We start from the raw sequence: 23735 nt of genomic DNA, 5'->3' as shown, positions 1-23735 counted from the left end.
ATCTATAGTCAATACTTGAAATACAAGTCTGTAGATTTTTTTTATTTGACTGATGATTTTTATGCATGAAATAATACATTAAATAACAGTTCTTTGGTAATTAAAGCTTATCAAAGATAATTTAAAAATATTTTCTTTATATTTTAGTAAAATTTTAATATTTTCTGTGAGCGCGATTGTGCCTCCGCCGTTGAGTACGGCTGAATAATTTACGTTTCAACTCTTAATCCAGAAATAGATATGTTTAGTATGAATACACTGTACTTACATACACAACTACAGACTGAATGTTTTATGTAAACATTTGTACGATCAAAGTTATTTGGATGTGAAATGAAAGATCTGATGTAGGTGTTGTAATGAGAAAGTTTGGTTTTTTATAAATTACTTTTGTAACCAAAAGTAATAATAGAAATTACAGTCTATACAACTACTAGCTGTCACCAGCAATACCGTCCGAGTGAATTAAAAATATAATAGTAGCAGTCTATGTGTTCTTCCAGACTATGTTCTATATGCCAAATTTCATCGAGATCCGTTCATCAATCCATCCAAATATTCGCATTTATAATATTAGTAAGATGACGAAATAATAATTCGTTTGGCTACTTCTGTCATACGGTTAATCTAACAATATTAAAAATAGGAATTTTTAGATGTATGTTTGTATGTATGTATCTTCAGAACGGCTGAACGGATTTCGATGAAATTTGGCCCACATATACAACATAATCTGGAGGAACACATAGACTACTAATAATGTTTTTTTTTTAAATTCTGCTAGGAATAGAGTCGCGGGTGATAGGTAGTATAAATCTAAAATGTATATATTAATCGTAACCTTGCTCTAAATAAACTCGCCTCCCTGCCAAGACATCTGTAATAATATAAGTTTTGTAGTCAGCTGTTTCATGTTTTTATACCAACATACGGTATCCGTAAGTTTCCACAGCACATTCGTACAGTAATGTCCTTTTCACTCTTCATGTAAAAAACAAAGACAAACGATATGTTTACGAACATGACAAAATATCACGTTCATATTTATAGTCAAGTTTTTCTTGGTAATTAATTCTACGGATAGAGTTACTTTTTACACGATGTCAAAACGATTTTAAAGATTTAGGTGTCGTTCGATTCGTATTTTTCCCTTAAAAGTCTAAGAAACAGTTATTTGCGATCAAAGTAATTACTTTTACTATACTTTTAATGCTACATCTTACGTATTAAAGTGAACTCGCCGTAGCAGTGAACGTTTAAAAATGTTAGAGAAACCCTGACCACTTGAGACATATATAGTTTTTATTAAACAATAAAGCCACGGTTTTACGACAGATCCAGTTTTATTACCTTTCTGCTGTCTATTTAGGAGCGTCGGTGGCTCAGTGGTCAAGCACTTGACTTGCAATCTGCAGGTCCTGGGTTCGAATCCCGCAATGTACCAATGTGTTTTTCGATTTCCGATTTACATATGTAGATTTATTCGACGTTCACAAGGTGAAGGAAAACATCGTGGTGCAACCTGCACATATCTGAGAAGAAATTCAAAGATACGTGTGAAGTCAACCAACCTGCACTGGGCCAGCGTGGTTGACTATGGCCTAATAACCCTTAACTTAGGGTAGGCTCCGAGACCCTCAGTGGGGATGTATAGTGAGCTGATGATGATGTCTATTTAGAAATGCATTTTATTATGCAGTAGTCGAAAGTTTTAATTGTTTATGTATGACAACATCAATTAAAATCAATTAGTTTAAAAAATATATATAATATGTTTTTGTATAGATGTTTCGGTAGTGGAAATTCACAGTGAAACATAAGATGAGTACGGATTCACGTGGATGTTTTCAGATTTGAAATTTAATTAGCGTAATTTTATCTGCGCGGCCATAGTGCTCGTTATTCTGCAAATTATCGGGCACGAGGTTTTCCTCTCTATGCTTAGGGTTGTCAAAAATTGTAAAATTAAATATATAAAAAAAAATAATTGCATGTTTTACTTAAGTTCCAAATTACGTAATCTTAACTTTAAATATTTTTATATCGATAAAGTATTGTATGCGTGGAATTAAAAAAAAACTAAGTTATCTATGCGTAATTTCAAATTAAATCTATCTCTGTTCTTTATGCAAATCATCCAAATAAAATATCCATCCATCCAAACTTAATGTTAGTAACATCTCGATTAACAATTTCACAGCCCTATAAAAACATCGTCTTAAAACAAACATTATTTGTTTAATATTAATATTATAATGTTCTATTAATATCATAATATAATGAATGGTCGATCTATACTTATATTTTATAGCTGTCGCCCGCGACTCCGTCCGCACGGAATTAAAAAAAAAACTTAATTAGTAGCCTATGTGTTCTTCCAGACTATGTTCTATATCTATGACAAATTTCAACGAGATCCATGCAGCCGTTCTAGAGATATCTTCAAACAAACATCCATACATCCATACATTCGCATTTATATTGTTAGTATGAAGTAGGATAGAGGAAAGATAATATGTTTTGTACTCAACAAATTGTTTGATTACCAAACACAATTCAGACCAAATTTTTCTAGACTGTAGACATATTTTAGTTACTGTATTTCAAAGAACAATATGCTACATAATAACTACTAGATTATTGAACTAACCGTGGGTTTCTGACACCAAAATCTCCCTTTAAAACAAATTATGTATCCATTTTGTCAAATGTGATAGGGATGACGATATGTTTTATACAGATATTTTGGTGTCAGAAACCCATGTTAAATAAAACAGGTCTTTGTCAATTGGATTGATAGATGTCTAAATAATACAGAATGAATTTTGATTTTTGGCAACCCTAATTTAGTTGGTTATAAAATTAAGACCTATACTTATTTATGCAAGCCTAGTATTCAGAGTGGAACGGAGAGAGCATGATCATTTCACTTTTGCTGTCATAGTGAGGTAAAGTCACGGGTTATATGCTATATTTAAATGCCCAAGTAACAACAGGGACACGTACGTATACGTAGACACGGGACACGTAGTAAGTCTTATGATTTTTACTACGCGTAGTTTGGGTAGGTTAGCCGGTTATTCCATCTTAATATATTTCTAGTAAATTAGCCTTCGTTCTTTTCTTTTACTTATTTTTATAGAAAGCTGTCCCAATGTAACGTTTGACTTACAGTAAAAAAATAATATAATAGAATGGACATGAATACATGTGTATACTCCTGGTTTTCGTTCTGTGAATATTCCATTAGCGTTGTTGATTCAAACTAAAATTACGTATTAAGATAAAACTTCCATCACAACAAATTGTATTGATTCTTATCGCTTCAAGTCGAGCGTGAGACAGATTGTATTGTTTATTTAATCTGTGGTTAGTGTTGGTCAATATTACAATTACATTTTCTTATCTGTGTCCATTGTTCATCAATCTGTACGTTGCCGCGCAATTTTGACATATGTCATCGAAATTTAAACGCTTTTCCAAAAATAAAAAACATCTCCCAGTCCTTTTCTATCTGTGGGGTAGATGCGCTGGTTGTGGTCCTACAGACCGATCATTCTATTGTCGTTTAAAATTAAAATCACGATACTAAAAATTGATGTTAAAACAATTATTAGTATGATTAAATTGAGAAAATTTATTATATTTGGTAATATAGTGAAGATAAATGTAACTTTTTGGTCAGTGAAGCTGGTCTATACGACACTAGCGACCTCTATAACCGCTAACTGAGATCGGGCTTTAACTGCTTCGCGGTAGTTAAGTTTTCGCAATCCCAGTGATCGCTAAGGTTACCATACTAACATAAACTAAATATAGGACTGTCCTAAATTTAGTACAGATGGACTTAACGTAAAAGTAAAGATTTGCATTTTTATTTTACTAATAGTTACTACATACTAAATAAAAAAAATAGCCTATATGTTCTTTTAGTTCTACGTCGAAGATATCACTCAGATCCGGTTAGCTGTTCTGGAGTTACGTAAACACTAATATCCATCCATGCATACATCTAAACATTTGCATTTGTATTATTAATAAAGTAAGATTAAATCGAAACAAAAAAATATAACAGTGGTAGAGCCCGCTTTAACATCTTGGATTGGCCCGGCTCGCCTGGTGAAATACCACGACCACACAGAAAACAGGCGTCAAGTGGAAGCAATTCTGCGTTATATCTGATGAATGTGGTTTGCCACCTTATGATATGAAAAAAAAATCGAAAGTGGGTGGAGCATTTAAGTAACTTGGAAATTAACTCTGGTAATTTGTTTCTCGTGATCTACGTTGACTGAAAATGTGTACTCTTATTTCGCAAGGTAGTGTACACAGTTTGTGGTCACCCTACATTGTGCGGGCAGTTACGTTTATCGTTGATAATATAATAACACTTTCTACATGGTGTATGAACGTTCTATGCCTCACAATGACAACGTTATATTTCATATTTTATATAACAAACTTGTGTGAATGTTATAAGGAAAATAACAAATTCAAGTTATAATTCTTAGAAATTTAAATTGTTATTTTATTCATGCATTCAGGTAAGGGAACATACCCATACTACTTGACCTATTTTTTTAGTTTTTTCGACCCCTCCCACCCCTCGGTGACCACTCGTAGTACATGCCAAGACACTCGCTTTAGTTTTTACTTAGTAATTCATAATTATGATTTTTAATAATTTCACAGGCAAAAATTGAAAAAAAAAAAATAATTTGGCTCATACTCTTCTTTATAGCATAAGACTGCATGCATACTTAAATTAATAGTGAACTGTGACTACGTGACGTAAATCTGACCCACCCCCCCCGCTCCTGTGACTGATCGTAGTATATTAAGGACTCCCCCCTCCCCTAAACGGGTCACGTAGTATGTGTACGTTCCCTAATATGTCGAAATAATATTTTAAAACATTCTTCCTGTATTTTTTTATATTTTTTTTGTAACCATTTCTATGATAATTGTGACTGACACACTAGAAAATTGTTGATAAATTTGGGTCAATAGTTACCCGTGCACAGTCGGGTCGGATTGCAAATTTAAATTTTTTACGAAGATTTGTGGTGAATATTATGTTTAAAAATTTTCAAATATATAAAATTGTAGTTTTCATCGAAATCTTATTTTTTAATGATTACAAAGTAAAGTTAAAACCAATTTAATTTTTAAATATTATTCGCATTCATAATAAATGTCCCATAACTTTCATATCAAATTACTATGAATCGGATTCGTAAATGTATACCTAATTGATATAGAGTTAAGAGCTATAATCGTTTAAATATAAAATTTCACATATCACCTTTTGTTCAACAACACAATTAACTCCATTCCTATGTCTTATACGTGATTGTTATTAATTACTCAATAAAACTTTTCCGTACACACGTATCTAACAATATCCATGTCAAACAATTTTAACTTGACCTACAAACGTTTTAAAATCAACCTTATAGCATTGTAATAAAGATCATGTTTGATACATGATATTTGGTTTTTGTAAATGTATACGACGTAAAATGATCCTTAATAGTTTGATATAAGAGTGATATTTGCGTAATAGAAAGAAGATACTCGATCTTATGTCCTCTGGGCTTAAGGAGGCATCGAATTTAGCTAATTTTAGTTTGCAAACGATCCTAGGCGCCTGTTTAGGTCATGACTAAGTAGGAAGTCTAGATTTATTGTCTGTTCATGTCTGAAAATTAAAGAGCACGAATCTTTGATTAAAGTAATATAATTTATAAGTATAATATTTATGGTTAAAGAATTGAAGAGTTTTAAAACTCAAACATTTCATAGAGTTGCAAGTCCTATTTATTTTAAGCAAATTATGAGACTGGCAACTACTAAAAACGAAATGTGTTTTTTTCTTCTTAAAAACTGCCGATAATTCACAATGTAAAATTTCGAAATGGTAACATTATTACAGAAAAACAATGATGGCACTTCGAATTGATGCCACAATGAAAAAAATAGGGCCAAGAATATATTTTATATGGTTACCGTAGGGTGACATGGTTGGTTAATTTTTGATGGAATGTACCATTTTGTTTTACTTACAATGTAAGCATATTTTATAAACTAAGAACAATTATTGATAAAGGATACAACTAAATAAATGAATAAAAATAATTACCGAGCCTTTTAAATAAATTAATTTACGAAGCAGCACTATTCTTAAGATCTTAACAATTATAATAATGTTATTATTATAATGAAGTTCATTTAATAAATACATGTTAAAAAAAATGGTTATATATGTTTTGTTAGTATTTGTTTATTTCTCATGTGTTGGTAGTCAAATATTTTTTTACTCATGGTCCTCGCAATAATTCAAGGTTGTCTTGCATCGGAATGTCTCGCTTCGTGTTTATTGCATGTGCAACCTTCATGTATGACTCACCTGTCAAACTTTCGCGGGCAAAAAAGGCGCGCAACAATGTCGGTACGGTGCACGGTGCGTTCAGAATCAAAATGATTATTATTACTTTTTTTTATTTTTATTCAACTGTAACTCGATTCTTGAGTGGCCAGTTTTATTTATAGAAATCTACAATAGGATGATTAAAGTTGATGGTTTTTATTTTTTTTTACACTTTCTAGCTGTTACTATTGTGCCTGAGTTTTGATGTTGGATATTTTTTAATTCTTTGTATCGATAGGATTATATAATATGTTTAATAAAAGAATTATTCGAAATCTTCAATCGTCTATTCGTAATGTTTCATTTTTTATTCTATATTATGGTTACCAGTTGATTAAATAAGGAAATACGTGTAAAATATTAGTAGTTAATTATTTAAATAGTGGTTAATTAACTGCGAAAGCTCAAAAAATTTAGAAATTCTATCAATTACTTTCGCGCTGTGAAAAAAGGAAGTCATGTTTATAATTTTAATTACTTGTTACGTAATTTTTAACACAACACTTGAAATATAATTCGCGGCAGCTCCAAGACGTCTTTATAAAATAGAACTAGGAATATAAAATCTTAGCTTAAAGGGATAAATGCAAATTTAGTTGTTTACAGTAAACATTAAGCATTATCATGGTTCAATTATCCATTACAAAGTTCACCCATAAACTGTTATAATGTTTGTTTCAATATTTCAACCGCCATGTTGACAGCGCGGGAGTCGAGGGCAACGATCTCTGGCTGTATGACTCAACGCACGTTGTCGTTGCCTCGGAGCTTTTTTAAAAAAAAGTAAAAAGCGTTCTGATAGTAAAGCGCGTCGCCGATTTGACGTTTGGAAAGTAAAAAGATTACTCTGCACATCTGTGTGTATTATTATTACTTAAATTTTACCCTCTGCTGTGAATAAAATACTTGACAGTTTAAAAGCACTTAAGTTGAGGGTTGGAAACTTATTGATGCGGGCCACCCTATTTAATTAGTTTCGTTTCTATGTTACTTTATTATTATATATTATTTATAGCACATGTCTGGAATATCACAGTAGCTACGAACTTAAGTTAAGTTTATATATATATATATATTGCTGTTCGTTAGTATCGATAAAACACGAGAACGGCTGAACGGATCATAACTGCTGGCTGGGTCTTGGAAATGTTCGTAGAGGTCTAGGGGAGGTTTAAAATTGAGTAAAATTCGAATAATTGCCGGGAACGAATTAAGTTTTTATTTTATTCCACGCCGACGACAGCTAGTCACACATAAAAATGAATGTCCAAAAACTAGGTCATTTACCCTAAATAGTTAAGATACAGGCATTGTTTTTTATTGTCATTTTTCAAGTGTATTTATTTGGGTTTTCTTTTTAATTAAGTCAAACTATTTTAACGGTTAGTCAATTATTTAATCAATCTCTGATTAATTCGCACAATGACCATTTAAAATTGAACACAATGCTCGGACCAGAATGATATTGCGGTCAAGTGCGGTTTAATTTATTGCCGGAGTGTCAAAATGTTTGTGACATCTGACCTATATCTTACTTCTTACTAATAATATAAATGCGAATGTTTAGATGGATGTTTGAAGGTATCTCCAGAACGGCTCAACGGATCTTGATGAATTTTGACATACATATAAAACAGTCTGGAAGGACACGTAGGCTACTTATTATGTTTTTTTTGTCATCCCGCGCAGACGGAGTAGCGGATGATAGCTAGTAATTTATAAAATTAGTTTTTATTACTTGTTATCATGCCCAACTAAAAATATTACAGCTTTTACGTTAACCTTTTATACACATACATTTTTAATGAGTTTTATATTAGTTTAAGGCCAGACTTTTGTTTTTTTTTTTAAAGAAGAATTGGTATGAACTATGATTTTGAAGTTTATTGCGTTTTGAGTCTAACTTCTAGGTCAAAATAGTGCAATATTGGATTAAAATCTGTTTAAATTTATTATTATTTTGCAAAATACCTATTTAATGTTTAATAACCATAATTTTATTTTCATAGCTTAAGAAAAATCTAGAACATGTCACATTTTTTTTAATTTTATGATCTGGTAACATGGACCTTTAGGTCATATCTTATTTTAGAACATGTCACAATATCATGGTGTTACAAATATTATGTATCCTTAAGAATTCGTTGTAGGTAAAAAATGTCGTCCTATGACATAACATGAGTCACCGAAACTTGTAACCCACGCGGAAAGGTTACGTACCCCTGTATTATAAACAGCAAGCAATTATCATTCTTAATGCAAACGCAATAGAGATCAAGTTGGTATACTTTAAACGTATTTAAATAATGAATTTATGGTGATGGATGTACAGAACCAATTTACATGGAGACCATACTTGAATAGACAATTACTGTCTTTGTTATTTTTGATTTTAGTAATTTAAACTTTAAGTTGTAAAACAAACGGTTCCTTTTTCGTTGCATACCACCTCTTAGTTTTATTGTCTCTTATGTTTATAGTAATAAGGTAGATTTTAGCTTGTTTGTTTTTAAAACAGGACGTATATTCAGGGCACAGGCAACATGCTAGGTTGACTTGATATTTAAATAGTTACGTTTAACTATTGAATGTCGTGAGAAAGAACTTTTTATTTGTTGTAAAATCATTGTTTACTATCTACAGGAAATAGTTATCTTGTCAGAGAATGAGAAACATGATATTTTAAAAGAAAATTTCAAGAATTAATACAAAGAAACGTTTTTGTCTTTCCCCTAAGGGCAGTAAACTGGTGTCCAAACAAGGGTGATAATATAGGGTGATGAAAAAATATGAAAAATAAATATAACTGAATTTTACAAAATTTTACAAAGTGAGTGCTATTTTAATAAGTGTGTGTGTGTGCATGTGTGTTAGAGTGTGCGTCACTCAGTGAGGACGTATAGTGAAACTGTTATGTCATTGAACATTCTTGTTAAGATATTGAGAAGCTGGTTCTGACGTATTATATAAAAACAAGTAAAAAAATAAACACAAGTAAAATTATGCAAATTTCTAACAATATTTAAAAGTAAGTCAAATAACTGACACGGTAAAATTTAGCAAATGCCAGGATTACACCTCGTATAAAGTTAAATTTCATTGAAATCTGGATCTTATCCAAGAAACTACGGTAAATGAGACGGTATTTTACTTCTAGGCGAATTGCCAACAATTGAAAAGGCCTATAAATAAGTTACCATAGACTATGCTATTAAATAAAATAGTAAAAAAAAAAACAAAAAAAAATCCAATAAGATCCAATACTTGTAATAAAACAGAGACCGCCTACGACTCTGTTCGCGCGGCTAAAAAAACTTAATTCTATGCCCAATGTCAAATACATCGAGATCCATGCAGCCGTTTTGGAGATAAATAAATATCCATCCATTTAAACAATTCGCATTAATTATTAGTAAGATAAGATATATGATATTTGTGAATAAGTTAATACTAGTAAAATTACTAAACGCTATAAATTAAATGGTCACTTTCATAACGGATTTTACTTTTAGAGAATTTGGCGCTAGTGTACCCGAGTCATTTTGAACATAAAAGAAAATGATCGTGCAACAAATTAAACTTTTCTCTTAAAATACACACGTAAATTCAAAGTAAAACAACAATTCTTGAGGATATGATACGCATAATTAACTGGGTCATATTAATTCGAGCGTGTTGATTATAAATAGGCGTCTATTTTTCGCAAATCCCTCAAGGCCATCGTGTTTGAGAGCCGACCCCATTTTGTTTTTTTGTGACGTTTCTTGATGGCCGGATGTGGGATGCGTTCGGAAATGACGAATGTTAAAAATTATATTAGTAAACAATGTTTTGTTAATATCATTTTTAAGCCACGAAGCTCGTAATTCACTTTTTTTAAATTATTTCCGATTTCTTGAGATTTAATGAAATTGGGAAAATATTTTTAACTTTAAACTTATTATAAGTGATGTTTACCTGAATATTTATCTTTATAAACAATTATATTTCATTATAAATAGTAAAGGAATGAAACTAAAAGTTCTGCCGTATAAGTTTAACGATTTGAAACCATAGAGAAAGAATATGGAGTTAAAAAAATAATTTATTACACTATGGCCAGTAACACACCTACGTAAACAAAAAACCGTTGCGTACCTGTTTCTGAACATAAATTAATTTAAGTAGACTACAACAGGTGGAAAGGCGCGGCCATAGTACGAAAATATTTACCGACTGTATTAAAAAGATTTTTAAAGTAATGTGAACTTTATGTCTAGAGGTTAGAGTACAAAATTCTATATACAAGTAGACAAGGTGTGCTGAATGCTAAAACATTCGCAATTCAAATATGGAATTTAACATTTCGATGTTCGAAATTGTGTTTCATTCATCACATAAATTGTCTTTTATTCGCATTTGAATTAAGAACACAAAAAAAAACTTTTTTTTAAATTGTGTTAAAAAAAATTATGAGCAAGCTTTTTTTTTAAAATAAAACAAATAGAAATAAACTATTCGTTAACATGATTCAAACAAGCTCAGTCTCTATGAGGTTTTGTCTTTTCAGTGCGAAGTTCATATGCTCACCTTCCAGCTCCATCATTAGATCCGGACAGTCATCTTAATATTGTATTGTCCCGCGATTTACAATATGCAAAATTTCAGCTCAATCAATAACCAGGAAGTGGATCAAATTTAATTTGCAAGATTTGATGATAAACATCAAATAGGTGAAACTAAATAAAAGGCAACTAAATTTTTTACAAAAATAAATAAATATGAAATAGGTAAAATCTGAAAATAGCATCTGGCAACATTGAGTTCGTTCAAGATCAATACCGTGGGAAATGAATGCATCGTGTCTATGCTTTATGTTAGTTTTTACGACGAAGTTTTAGCATTCCGGTACATTTGTATAAATATATCATTGGAAAAGGGAATTTAAAGCTTACAGACTTAATTTACGATCGCATTTGATTTTTTTAAATTAAATCTTTATTTTTTTTTATATCCACCATCTAAAATCTTTGAAATAGCGAAGCGACCGTTGCCCATAGACACGCAATTGCAGATGCGTATCCTACCTTAATCGACGGAGGAGGGATGAACAGAAATATTTTCCTCCATGTATCCTCACATCCGGAAAAGGATGGGAAGGGAAAGACGAGTAAAATTAGGTCTTCGAAAGGCACATGTTAATTTAAAACGGTAACGTTAAAGGATGTTTTATATTTCTAGTCTTAATAGTATTTTATAAGGTAAACGAGTAAAAGGAAGTTACTAAGGAAATCTTTATATATATAATTCTTCTGTGTGTGTGTATGTCACTGAACTTCTCTCAAACGATTGGACAGATTTTGATGAAATTTTTTGTGTGTGTTCAAGGGAATCTGGGAATGGTTTAGATTCACAATTTTGTCCGCTGGACAATGTTTTTTTGATTAATTTTTAATTTATTAATAGTTGTTGATTTTGGAATGTTTTACATTGGATCCGACAGACGGCGTTACCATCGCAGTGTCAAATTTTAAATAATATTCGAATTAAAGACGTGTAGACAGAACAACGTCTGTCAGGTCCGCTACTTCATTATAATACGTTTGCTTCGAATGGTAAATTTTAATGACCTTAATATTAATCATACAATGATGCAACTTCTAATATATTAATCAAAAAATGTAACAACGATACGAGAAACAAAAACCGAATTAAAAAAATATTAAAAAAAGTAGCATCGGGATTGTTTTAGGTTATAAATAGTTTACGCTTCTAAATATGGACAGGCTATAAACCGTGGTATTCTGTGCCTATTTCATGTTCGTCATTTTGGCGCTGACGGTTGCGGTTGATGGTGGTGAAGATACGAACTAAAAATAAGGATAGTATTAACAGTTAGGAACATCAACATGCGTATTTAATTTGGAACGATACATAAGCTGTTATTTCCAAGCAATGACTCATCTATACATTGAGATCAGTGGTAACATAGTATTCCTGAAATTTTTTGACCACCAAACTTTTTTGGGAAGCGAAGTATCCTAGACTCGAAACCCTAGAATTCGTAATTCTTTTCTATCGTACCTCTGTCAGTTTGACTGTGTTAAATCTGATACATGTTTAATATAGAGACGCCACAAGTCCCGGACTCACGCTCCGACGATCACGACTCACTAAATGATCTCATGTCACAAGAGAAAAGCGATTTTGAAAAGATTGTTAAAGAGTACGTATTATTCGTCATGGAACACCTGTGCAGCTTTATTTTACGTTTACGACTGTCGCATTGTGTTGTTGGACTCAAGTCAACTCAACAAAAGAACGCTGACAATATACGGCGAAAAGAGATACATATCTAATGAAATGTGCCTCTTTTCGTCGGATGAGTCGAAGTATGCTTTTAATTTCTTCGAAACGAAACGCAGGACCATCATTTTCTAGTGTTGATTTAGATCTTGGCGTTACTGTAACTATGGAAGGACATTGGAAATGGTTGGTTTCTAGCTTTGGATTAATACGGTCGATTAATAATGTTATTTTAAAATTTTCCGCTTAGTCCATTGACTTGATCCGCATCCTATAAGGGTACGTAGACAGTACACCTGTCGGTGACGTCACGTCCGCTCATTGTTGGCCCTTTGTCCCTTATAAAGTCCCTTTTGTACTTGGGATTCTTTCGGGTTTTATGTAGTTTTAGTGAATAAAACAGATCGGCCACAAATTTTTTTGTTATCCAGGATTTTTTGGCATTGTGTCCGACAAAGAGTATATAAAGAGTTCATAGACTAATATTAGTGTTTTGCCTTTTTTTAAATTGTTCACAACAATATTAAATAACGTATATTACTCGGGAATTAAATAGCATTTTAATGAAGCTATAATTTTTTTTATGAGCGTCGGTGGCTCAGGGGTCAAACACTTGTCTTGCAATCTGCAGGTTCTGGGTTCGAATCCCGCCATGTACCAATGTGTTTTTTCGATTGGTGATTTACATATGTTCATTTTTCCGACGTTCTTACGGTGAAGGAAAACATCGTGATGCAACCTGTAATATGTCTGTGAAGAAATTCAAAGATATGCGTGAAGTCAACTAACCTGCAATGGGCCGGCGTGGTTGACTATGGCCTAATCGGCCTTAACTTAGGGTAGACTCCGAACCCCTCAGTGGGGACATATAGCTGATGATGATATTTTTTTAAATTGGTCAAGTAGTTTTTGAGTTTACTAGTTACAAACATATAAAAATTATTTGCCTCTATGTTTGTGTCGATCAAACCCAGAAGTCATCAATACGTTACATTCCTAAAGTCAAAGATGGTGTTGCCATGTACTGCTGCACTTGACCTAATTATAAACATAAAGAAATCAATATTGCACGGTTTTTGCGAAGAAGGTCAAAAGAGTCAAGTTCAGATATTATTTGATACGAACTGGTATTAATTAAAATAGGTTCCGTAACATTAAAGTCGTAATATTATAATAAAATAAACTTACTTAAATTACGAGTATTTTTTATACTACTTTAAAAGGAATCTAACAAGTAATTAAATTGTTTAAGACTCGAATTTTAATAATATAATGCGATTAAAATGATATTGTACGTTTTTTTGACACAGTTGGCATAATGTGAATAATGCTTTTGTCCAATTGCCAATGTGACAGTTGAAGAAAAAAGAAAATGCTTTTTTATTACAATATCCTTTCAAGTTAGTTTGAATTATATTTCGGCGAAATATTTAAATTTCATTATTATTACTAGTTGTCGCCCGCGACTCCGACCGCGCGGGATTAAATATAGATGTTGGCCGATTCTCAGACCTACTCAATATGCTTACAAAATTTCATGAGAATCGGTCAAGCCGTTTCGGAGGTGTATTGGAACGAAAATTGTGACACGAGAATTTTATATATAAGATTATTTATTATAATTCTCTTTCGATGCGACATCTTAGATATTTTATTTGCGGAACTCTAATTAAGTTTCCGATTATGGTAACACTGAATTGTGACTCAGAGCACACAACTGACTCAACGAAATTTATTCTTGTGATGTCATGCGTTGCCATATTGCGTTCCATCATCGGATCGTTTTACCGCCAAAATCAATTTCGCGCTTTTAGGTTATAAATGTTAGGTTAGGATTATTGCTTTATACTTTAGTAATAACAGCACAAAATCGTAAATAATTTGTTTAGTTATCACACTAAATGGATAAATAAAAATACTTTGACATTTAACCTATTGAAAAAAAAACTATGTCTCAAAATACTTTTTATTATAGACTATCTGTTGGCCGCGACTCCGTTTGCGCGGAATTAAAACAACTTTATTAGTAACCTTCTACGCTATGTTCTAGATGAACTTTCGCATTTATAATATTAGTAAGATTATGCTTATTATCATTATTATTGTGTTAAATAAAAAAAAAATTTAGAACACGAAACAAACTACCCTTTTTTTAATAATTAAGTTACTAACATATTTCGTTTTGAACGTTAACTGCAAGGCGGTTGCTGTATTACGGCCTAAATATTTTAGGAAGCCATACAATTGCTGCTAGGATAGCCTACATAATCAGGTATAGGGGTTCGCGTTTGCCAATAAATTTAATACTTTATACAGGATGTTTAGCTTATTTGATTTTCTTTGTTACTGTTAGGAAGAAAATAAGACACTATTCCGGTGTGACGTAACACTAGCCTTACTAAAATGTCGACGTTTATGTCCCCTCACTAATCATTTTGACTACTTGAATAACTTGATTCTAATTAATAATTTCTAAAACTACGAATTAAAGTATGGCTAGTGTATTTTTTTAAATCAAAAGGTGGCAAACGAGCGACTGGCCATCTTAAATCGCTGAAATAGCGAAGTGACCGTTGCCCATAGACACACAATTGCATATGCGTTGCCTACCTTTGATCGACGGAGGAGAGGATGCACAGAACGAAAATATTTTTTCCTTTCCATACATCCTCTCATCCGGAAAGCTTACATCCACTTCCCATGCGTTTCTTATGAGAAAAAAGGTAGAAAGGGAATGAGGACTAAAATTAGGCCTCTGGGACGCACACTCAACTGACTTCACGCCTGTCTTCAGTGTGGTCGTGGTATTTCACCGGGCGAGCCGGGCCAATACGTGCGAAGATGTTAAAGCGGGCTCTACCACTGTTACAAGTGTAGTTATATATTATATATATATATATATATATATATATATATATATTATACCGAATAGATTTCCATACTAATGACTGACGTTTCGCATATGGAGGGTGACCTCATAGTTCAGTACATATATGGCTTGAAATGTGTAGGCGATGTGCAGTAGTTTAAAAAAAAACAACATTGTTTATGACTTTGATCCTTGACCTTGAAATACGAAACACCTTATGTTTGAAAAATCGTAAGTACGTACACAATACTGATGAGACAATCTTCTTTTTTATGTTACTTCTAATTTTAGACATTATTAATTTGTATCCTTTGTCGCGAATGACGTGCTTTCGTTACAAAGTCTAGTGTCAGAATGATTAGTGAGGGGACATAAACGTCGACATTTTAGTAAGGCTAGTGTTGAGTCAATACACTGGCTCATTTCCGGATTTTATTCCTAACATTACTAATATAATAAATGCGAATATTTAGATGTATAATTATCAGAAGGTATCTCCAGAATAGATGCATGGATCTCTATGAAATTTGGCATAGATGTAGAACATAGTCTGGAAGAACACATACGTTACTAATAAACTTTTTAATTCCGCGCGTATGGAGTCGCGAATGACAGCTGGCTACAAAGTAAATTAAAAAAAATGTAGAAGATTCGTGTGTCGTAGATTTATCTTTTTTATATTATTTAATTGACATATGAAATTTTATAAAGTACTAGCTGGTGGACTACCCTTAACATTTAGGGGGATGAAAAATAGATGTTGGCCGATTCTAAGACCTACTCAATATGCTCACAAAATTTCATGAGAATCGGTCAAGCCGTTTCTGAGGAGTATGGGAACGTAAATTGTGACACGAAAATTTTATATATAATATAAGATATGTATATGTCTTTATACATACATAGATAAATAGATAGTAATATTATTTTAAAAGAATTTAAATAACTTACTACAGGAAGTGATTAAATAATACAAAATGTAAGCAACGCGTCGGCGACATCTTTGATACCGTATTCGGCTAGACTTTATTCGAACCGTGGACCGCAAGGTAAGTGAAAGTAACCACTGGGTCACTGTACCACAAATCCGGGTTATGTCGCAAAGGACGTATTGTTTCCGGGTTCGATTCTGATACGGAATGTGGTTAATATATTATTTAATTTGTGCCAAAGTGAATACCAAAGATATTTGGGTAGTTTTTGGGTAAATAAGTCGGTAGTATCTGTCGCATGCAACTTCGTCCACACGGAATTAAAAAAAAACTTAGTAGCCTATGTGTTCTTCCAGATTATGTTCTACATTTATGTCAAAATTCATCGAGATCTATGCAGCTGTTCTGGAGATACATTCAAACAAACATCCATCCAGCTAACAACATTCATATATTTATAATATTAGTAAGATATATTGAAAGATATAAGATTGTAGAAACGTAACAGATTATGTAATAGCAAATCGCATGTTTATAGTTTGCACAGACAATTAAATGTAACCGTTAGTCGTTATTTTAACTGTTATAATAATAAGTTATTTTTTATCTATATCGTTATATTTATTTGTATTCAAAATTATCTGTTTATGTTTTTGTTTAACATCTTTACATTTTAAATGTCCTGTCTATTCAAATGTGAAACTCATAACCTAAGTGTAGTAAACTGATGTATAAACACGGCTAAACACTGACGTATATTCGTCCGGTGGCGGCACCGACTAGTTTCGAGCCCATCGGGGGCCCTTCATCAGGTACTGGTATTATTTCGCGGTAGTGTTTAGCCGTGTTTATATATCAGTTTAGTATAATGTCACACGAAAGTTTGAATAATTATCTTGAATTATTATGTTACTAATATTATAAATGCGAATGTTTAGATGTATGGATGTTTTTTTCAAGGTATTTCCGTAACGGATGTATGTATCTTGATGAAATTTGGCATAGATATAGAACATAGTCTGGAAGAACACATAAGCTACTAATTAAGTTTTTTTTATATGCGCGGTCGGAGACGCAGGCGACAGCTAGTAGATGAATAAATTTATATTTATAGAGCGTTCAGATAAATTAATATACATATTTTATGTTGCTGTAAATTGGTAAAAATATTAATAATATTAAAATTCGATCCGACATTGCGTGTTTGTCCGCCATTTTGTTAAATTTTTACTTCAGTAGTGTTGTGGTCGCGGGAGGGTGGGGGAGGGGGTTGCTGCAATGCAATCTAGGACATTGGCATTTGAAACTAGATCAATCGATTGTTATTATCCTTAAAATCTATCTATTGGTGCCTATTTTGTAATTCCTCTTTTGTCATACTAATATTATAAATGCGAATGTTTAGATGTATGTTTGTTATCTCCAGAACGGCTGCATGGATCTTGTTGAAATTTGATATAGATATAGAACATATGGATATGGAGCGTCGGTGGCTCAGTGGTCAAGCACTTGACTTGCAATCTGCAGGTCCAGGGTTCGAATCCCGATATGTACCAATGTGTTTTTTCGATTTCTGATTTACATGTGTACATTTATCCGACGTTCTTACGGTGAAGGAAAAGATTGTAATGTAGTGTACATATCTGAGAAGAAATTCAAAGATATGTGTGAAGTCAACCAACCCGCACTTGGCCAGCGTGGTTGATTACGGCCTAATCATCCCTAACTTAGGGTAGGATCCGAGCCCCTCGGTGGGGACGTATAGTGAGATGATGATGATAGAACATAGTCTGGAAGAACACATAGACTAATGGTGATAGGTGATGGGTGACAGCTTATTCATAAACCAGAGTTCTGGAGATACCTTCTAACAAACATCCATACATTCGCATTTATATTATTAGTAATATTACAGTTGATATACAAAATTGAAGAAGTGAGTTTATAAAATGACTTTTAATAAATATTTGTCCTCTTATTTCTCTTGTGATTTTTACGTTAAATTACAAAATATTGTATAACAGAGTCGACTCTCGGAGCGATATTTCAACACAACTTGAACGCGTAATTAAAATTATGCAAGCTTCAATAAATTGATAAATTACTTAACTCGTTTTTAAATCTATTAACTATTTATTAACTACCTGTCGCCTGTGACCCCGTGCGGAGTTAAAATACTTAAGAGGTAGCCTAACTCGTATTCTTCCAGACTGTTCTATATGTGTGCGATATTTCACTGAAAGTAGCAGCAGTACTGGAGATACCTTCTGATATCCATCCATCTATACATTCAAACATACGCGTTTATAAAATAAGTAAGATATATAAGATAAATAAAAAAATCTCTATTTAAATATCTATACAAACATGTTGCTGTCTCTATTATTTATTAAAAAGAAAAAGAGGGATAACAATAGTTTCTTGTCAAAATATTTGTAGTTCTCTACACACTAGTATACAGAAATGAACACTTATAGTGGGTTTCGGAGCCCAAAATCTTCGTTTGAAACATATTGTTATATCTGTTTTATCAAAGATAATGACTGAGATATGTTTTATACAGATTATTTTGGTCCCAGAAAACAATCGTTAATATTTATTTTTAAATAATTTCGATGTTAATTCCTTATCTCTTTGTTACAGGATCTAATTCCACCGCAAGACACAGAATCATACTTATTAAAGACACAAAATGCAATCACTAACCTGCAAGCGAAACTTCAATCTTCAAGAACTAATAACTTCTCCAACATTCCATCCCAATTGACATCCAGCCTCATCAGCGAGAAGACTGCAATCTCACGAGTTCCTCTATCCCAACTCAGTAGATCCAACTCTTTGAACTATCGTCTTAGAAGAAAAGACAATTCCAATGATAGTAGTCCCCTAAGAAGTCCAGGACATTACGTCATCACAGGCTCAAATAAATCCAACACTAAAGTCTTATTAAACACAGCCTCTCGTTCCCTTGATACTGATAGAAGACACGACACAAATATGAACAGTCCATCATCAGACCGTGGTCTATGTAGTAATAGTTCTGATGATAAAACAATTTCTAACAAACCTCAATATAAAACATCACCAAGATATAGACAAAAGGTAGAAGTTAAACAGAATACTAACGAAACGGTATGCCTTAAAGTTGTATTAAAGAATAACGCGATAGACTCGAAACTTTACCCGAGAATTGATCAATCACGTTACCAAGATACGAAGAAATCACATCAAAGAATATACAGTGATAGTAACAAACAATATAAGCCCGTCCAAAACGCATTCGGTGTTTCCATACGACGTTCAAGTTCCTTCAACACGGTTAATAGAAATAATAATTATATTGACGCTGGAAGAATAAAATCAAGAAGATCTAGTGGTCATTCTGAAGATTATAAAGATTATTGCATTTCCGATGAATCGGATACTGGTTCATTTAATAAATCACAAGATATAAGATTCAGAAGAACACACAGAGGTAGAATAGAATCACCAGATCTTAAATCAATCGCACCAGCGAACTCACCAAGATGTCCCAACACTCCAGAAATGCAACGTAAATTTGGACCTGGATTAGTCAGGAATGCAGGAAGACAAATCAAAGATCGTTCTAGAATGTCTGAACCTCCTGTATCTAAGGAAGAAAGGACGAAACCTGTTAATCATCAGAGTAGAAGGATAGCAGATCCTACGAGACAAGCAGTGCTCAGCCGATTGACTAAATCCAGGTCGTCTACTAGAGAACTGCAACCAAAGGTTCAGGAAAAGGGTTAGTTGAATCAACTTGATTTTTTTTCTTTATTTATTTTTTGTTTTTTGTATAAGACCCTTTATTATATATTTTTTTGTGAATAGCGTAGTTTCGGAACATGCCATCTAAAAGAGAATAAAATGATTTCATTTTTTTAATAATGTTGATAATGTGCAAAGCTATTCAAAGTTACTAGTTCGTACGCTCCTTTTGCCCTAATTTTTTTTCTTATATTTGTTTTTGTTAATCTGTGCCGTGTCTTTCCTTTTCTATCTGTGAAGTAATACGTTTCTTCTCCAAAATAGCAAAATTTTTAATCCATGGGATGTTAATTCCTTATCGATATCCATGGGCGTAGGATCAAATAATCTTAGGCGATTTGTTTGCCCACTTCTTCTTTAAAAAAAATCTATAATAACATAACCTAAATATATATTTTCAGTTCAAAAGAAAGCAAGTCAGTATAGATCATCGTCCGCTTTAGCCACCAAAGAAGTTGAATTCTCAAACTGGAAGAAGAGATCTTCTTACGACCCGATGAAGGCGGCTCAGGAAGGGAAAAAGAGACAGCAAAAGGCAAGACAACAGGAGTGCAATAAGGATGACCTTAGTTCTCCTAGGTACGTCTACTCTAAGCTATATTTCATTGCGATTTGGGGCTCGACTAGACGAAATTAACTCTTATAAAATAAGTTAAAAATTCTCCCCGTATGTACTACGTCGCATCATGGGGGTTGGTAGGGTCAATGAAGTGTGACATTGTGTGTCAAGGGGCAGTTAGGGTTCCCTAATTTTGTGACGTCACATTTTTTAATATTTTGATGCGCCTACACTGCGCTTTGTCGTTGTCTTGTAAAATTTGTGACATCGCTATGGGGTGGGTTATAAACGTGTCCAACTGTGATTTGGAAGGAGGATGGGTCAAAAAGTCAAGAAATTTGTACATACCCTACACCTATAATCCAGAGGGGTAGGTAGAGACCACAGATCTCCATTTGTCGTGGTTAAACGAACCTCTGCAATCCACTTTCCGCCATTTCGAGAGACGGAACGTGGCGGATGGCGAGCCGTTTCGCCGTCTTTTGCTCCCGGGAATTCACACATATCTTTGAAATGTAATTTATCGATTCCCCCCTAAGGGTATCCTTTTTTCATTACAAAATAGTAGAAAGTGGATGGCTATAATTCGATTAGTCAGTCTTCTCTTACGTTCGGACTTTTTCATTTTTTTAATTTACATCGTATACTATTAATTCCAGTCACTCATCACCGGTCCATCGGTCACAATCTTTCCATACAACCAATATAGCTGACTTGGAGACATTGGACTATTCATCAGAAGACGAACATATGGCTACTTTGCCAATAGACCCTATGATCACGTCTACTCACTCCGATATACTTGATCTTAGAACTAAAGACTTTACGAGGGAGAATCTGAGAAGACAAGCCATGAACAATGATGTTGTATTGTCTAGAAATTACGTCACAAATTTCCAGGTAAGAACTTTCTGGAATTGTCTGTCTAATCCATACGTGTTTGTTATTTTTGTATTCCGTTTTACGCAAAGTAATTAAAATAATTTTTATTTTAAGAATCGAATTTTGATTTTGGTCGTTAGAATTTGTTCTTTAGTCTTTTTTTTATTTATTCGATTTCTTACTTTATATAAATTCTCTTTTGTAGTTTTTTAAATATATTCACAATTGACATTTGATTTTTTCTATATGGCAATAAAAGTAAAAAAAAATTATTAATATTAAACCATAGTTTAGATGTGTGTCGTCTATTTCTATTAAATACTACATTTTTATTACATCGAAATTTCCTTGTAACTTCAGGTAAATCAGCCATCAGAAAAGAAGCGTAAAGACGCTGACAAAAGAAAGACTTATATAGTAGAAGATATCACGCCCACAAAAGAGAACGTAGATTTTATACCGAAAAGAGACAATGGTTCCGCAGTTGACAAGAGAAAGACATTTATATTGGACAGTGATACAAATTCTACAACTAATGGAAGTAGTCCTAGAAATTCTTCTATATTTAGCCATGAAAAGAATTCTCTGACTACGGGAACCAGTGACACAGAAGGAGAGAGCGGGACAGAAAGCGCTCCAGTTGTAATGAGACATCAGGGTGGTAAGAAAGGGACAGCGCAGGCGAAACAGAGGTAAGCAAAGAGTAGAATCCACCAACGATTAGAAATACGTAACCTTGAAAAGGCGGGAATAAAATGTTCTTTAACTTTTTGAATTTAGAACTACACAATTGTTCTTTTTTTTTCAAATTTCGAATATTTATTCCAATGACGTAGGTACAATGCTGTGTCAGTGAACTCTTTTTCTTTTTAAATACTAAAGATGTTATAAAAAATCGAATTAAAAATATGAACGTTCCAAAACAACTGAATTCGATTCACATATGTTTGAAATCCGAATCGAATGATTCGCTTTAATCGATATTTATAAGCAGTTTCCATCACTATGATAAAGAGTATGAAAGAGTACGACTACACAAATATACAAGAGTGAGTGAGCGTCGGTGGCTCAGTAGTCAAGCACTTGACTTGCAATCTGCCGGTCCTGGGTTCGAATCCCGCCATGTACCAATGTGTTTTTCCATTTCCGATTTACATACGTACATTTATCCGACGTTCTTACGGTGAAGGAAAACATGGTGATGCAACCTGCACATATCTGTGAATAAATTCAAAGATATGTGTGAAGTCAACCCGCACTCGGCCAGCGTGGTTGACTATGGCCTAATCACCCTTAACTTAGGGTAGGCTCCGAGCCCCTCGGTGGGGACGAATAATGAGCTGATGATGATGAGTGAGACGGAGAATCTAATATCTTTTGACTTAATTTCTATTCAAGGTACAGCGGTGATTATTCAATGTCATCGTCAACGACCTCAATCAGCCAGCAACAGAAGAGACCCAAAGACATACAGCCGAGATATCTAGATATATCAAAATATAAGAATGATAATTCCCCCAAGAACTTCCTGAGACGTGACCCGAGCAAGACGTATGTCAGCGTGTTACCTCAACACGACAGACCGAGCAAGGGAAGCGCACAGCAATATGAAATGGGTAAGTCAAAATAACCGCCATATTGTGACGTCATCGTTCTTAAATTACTCTTACAAATATGTTTGGATGGATGGATAAATTTTTGTTTGAAGGTATTACCAGAACGGCTGAACGGATCTCGATGAAATTTGGCATACATATTGAATACAGTCTAGAAGAACTCATTGGCCACTAATTATCTATTTTTTATATTCTGCGCGGACAGAGTCGCGGGCGATAGCTAGTACTATAATTGTTAATATAACATTTTCCAGAACAAAAGAAACAAGAATTAGAGAAGTGGAAACGCAGGGCGTCCTACGACCCGAGAAAGGCAGCGGCGCTCGGAAAAAACAGCAAACCTCCCCCGAAGACTGCAAGGTTCGTTCTATCT

The 23735-nt window shown here is 33.3% G+C and overlaps 1 protein-coding gene across 2 annotated transcripts in view; it reads right to left on the bottom strand.

Moving 5' to 3' along the window:
* LOC106125756 (WD repeat-containing protein 43) overlaps positions 1-23735 on the bottom strand; it is a 54972-nt gene that overhangs the window by 15081 nt on the left and 16156 nt on the right. The gene's annotated exons all lie outside the window — the stretch shown is intronic.

This window comes from Papilio xuthus, unplaced genomic scaffold (assembly GCF_000836235.2).
Source record: "Papilio xuthus unplaced genomic scaffold, Pxut_1.1 DF825783.1, whole genome shotgun sequence".
In the NCBI taxonomy this organism is placed as follows: domain Eukaryota; kingdom Metazoa; phylum Arthropoda; class Insecta; order Lepidoptera; family Papilionidae; genus Papilio; species Papilio xuthus.
This window is presented reverse-complemented; position numbering and strand designations above follow the sequence as displayed.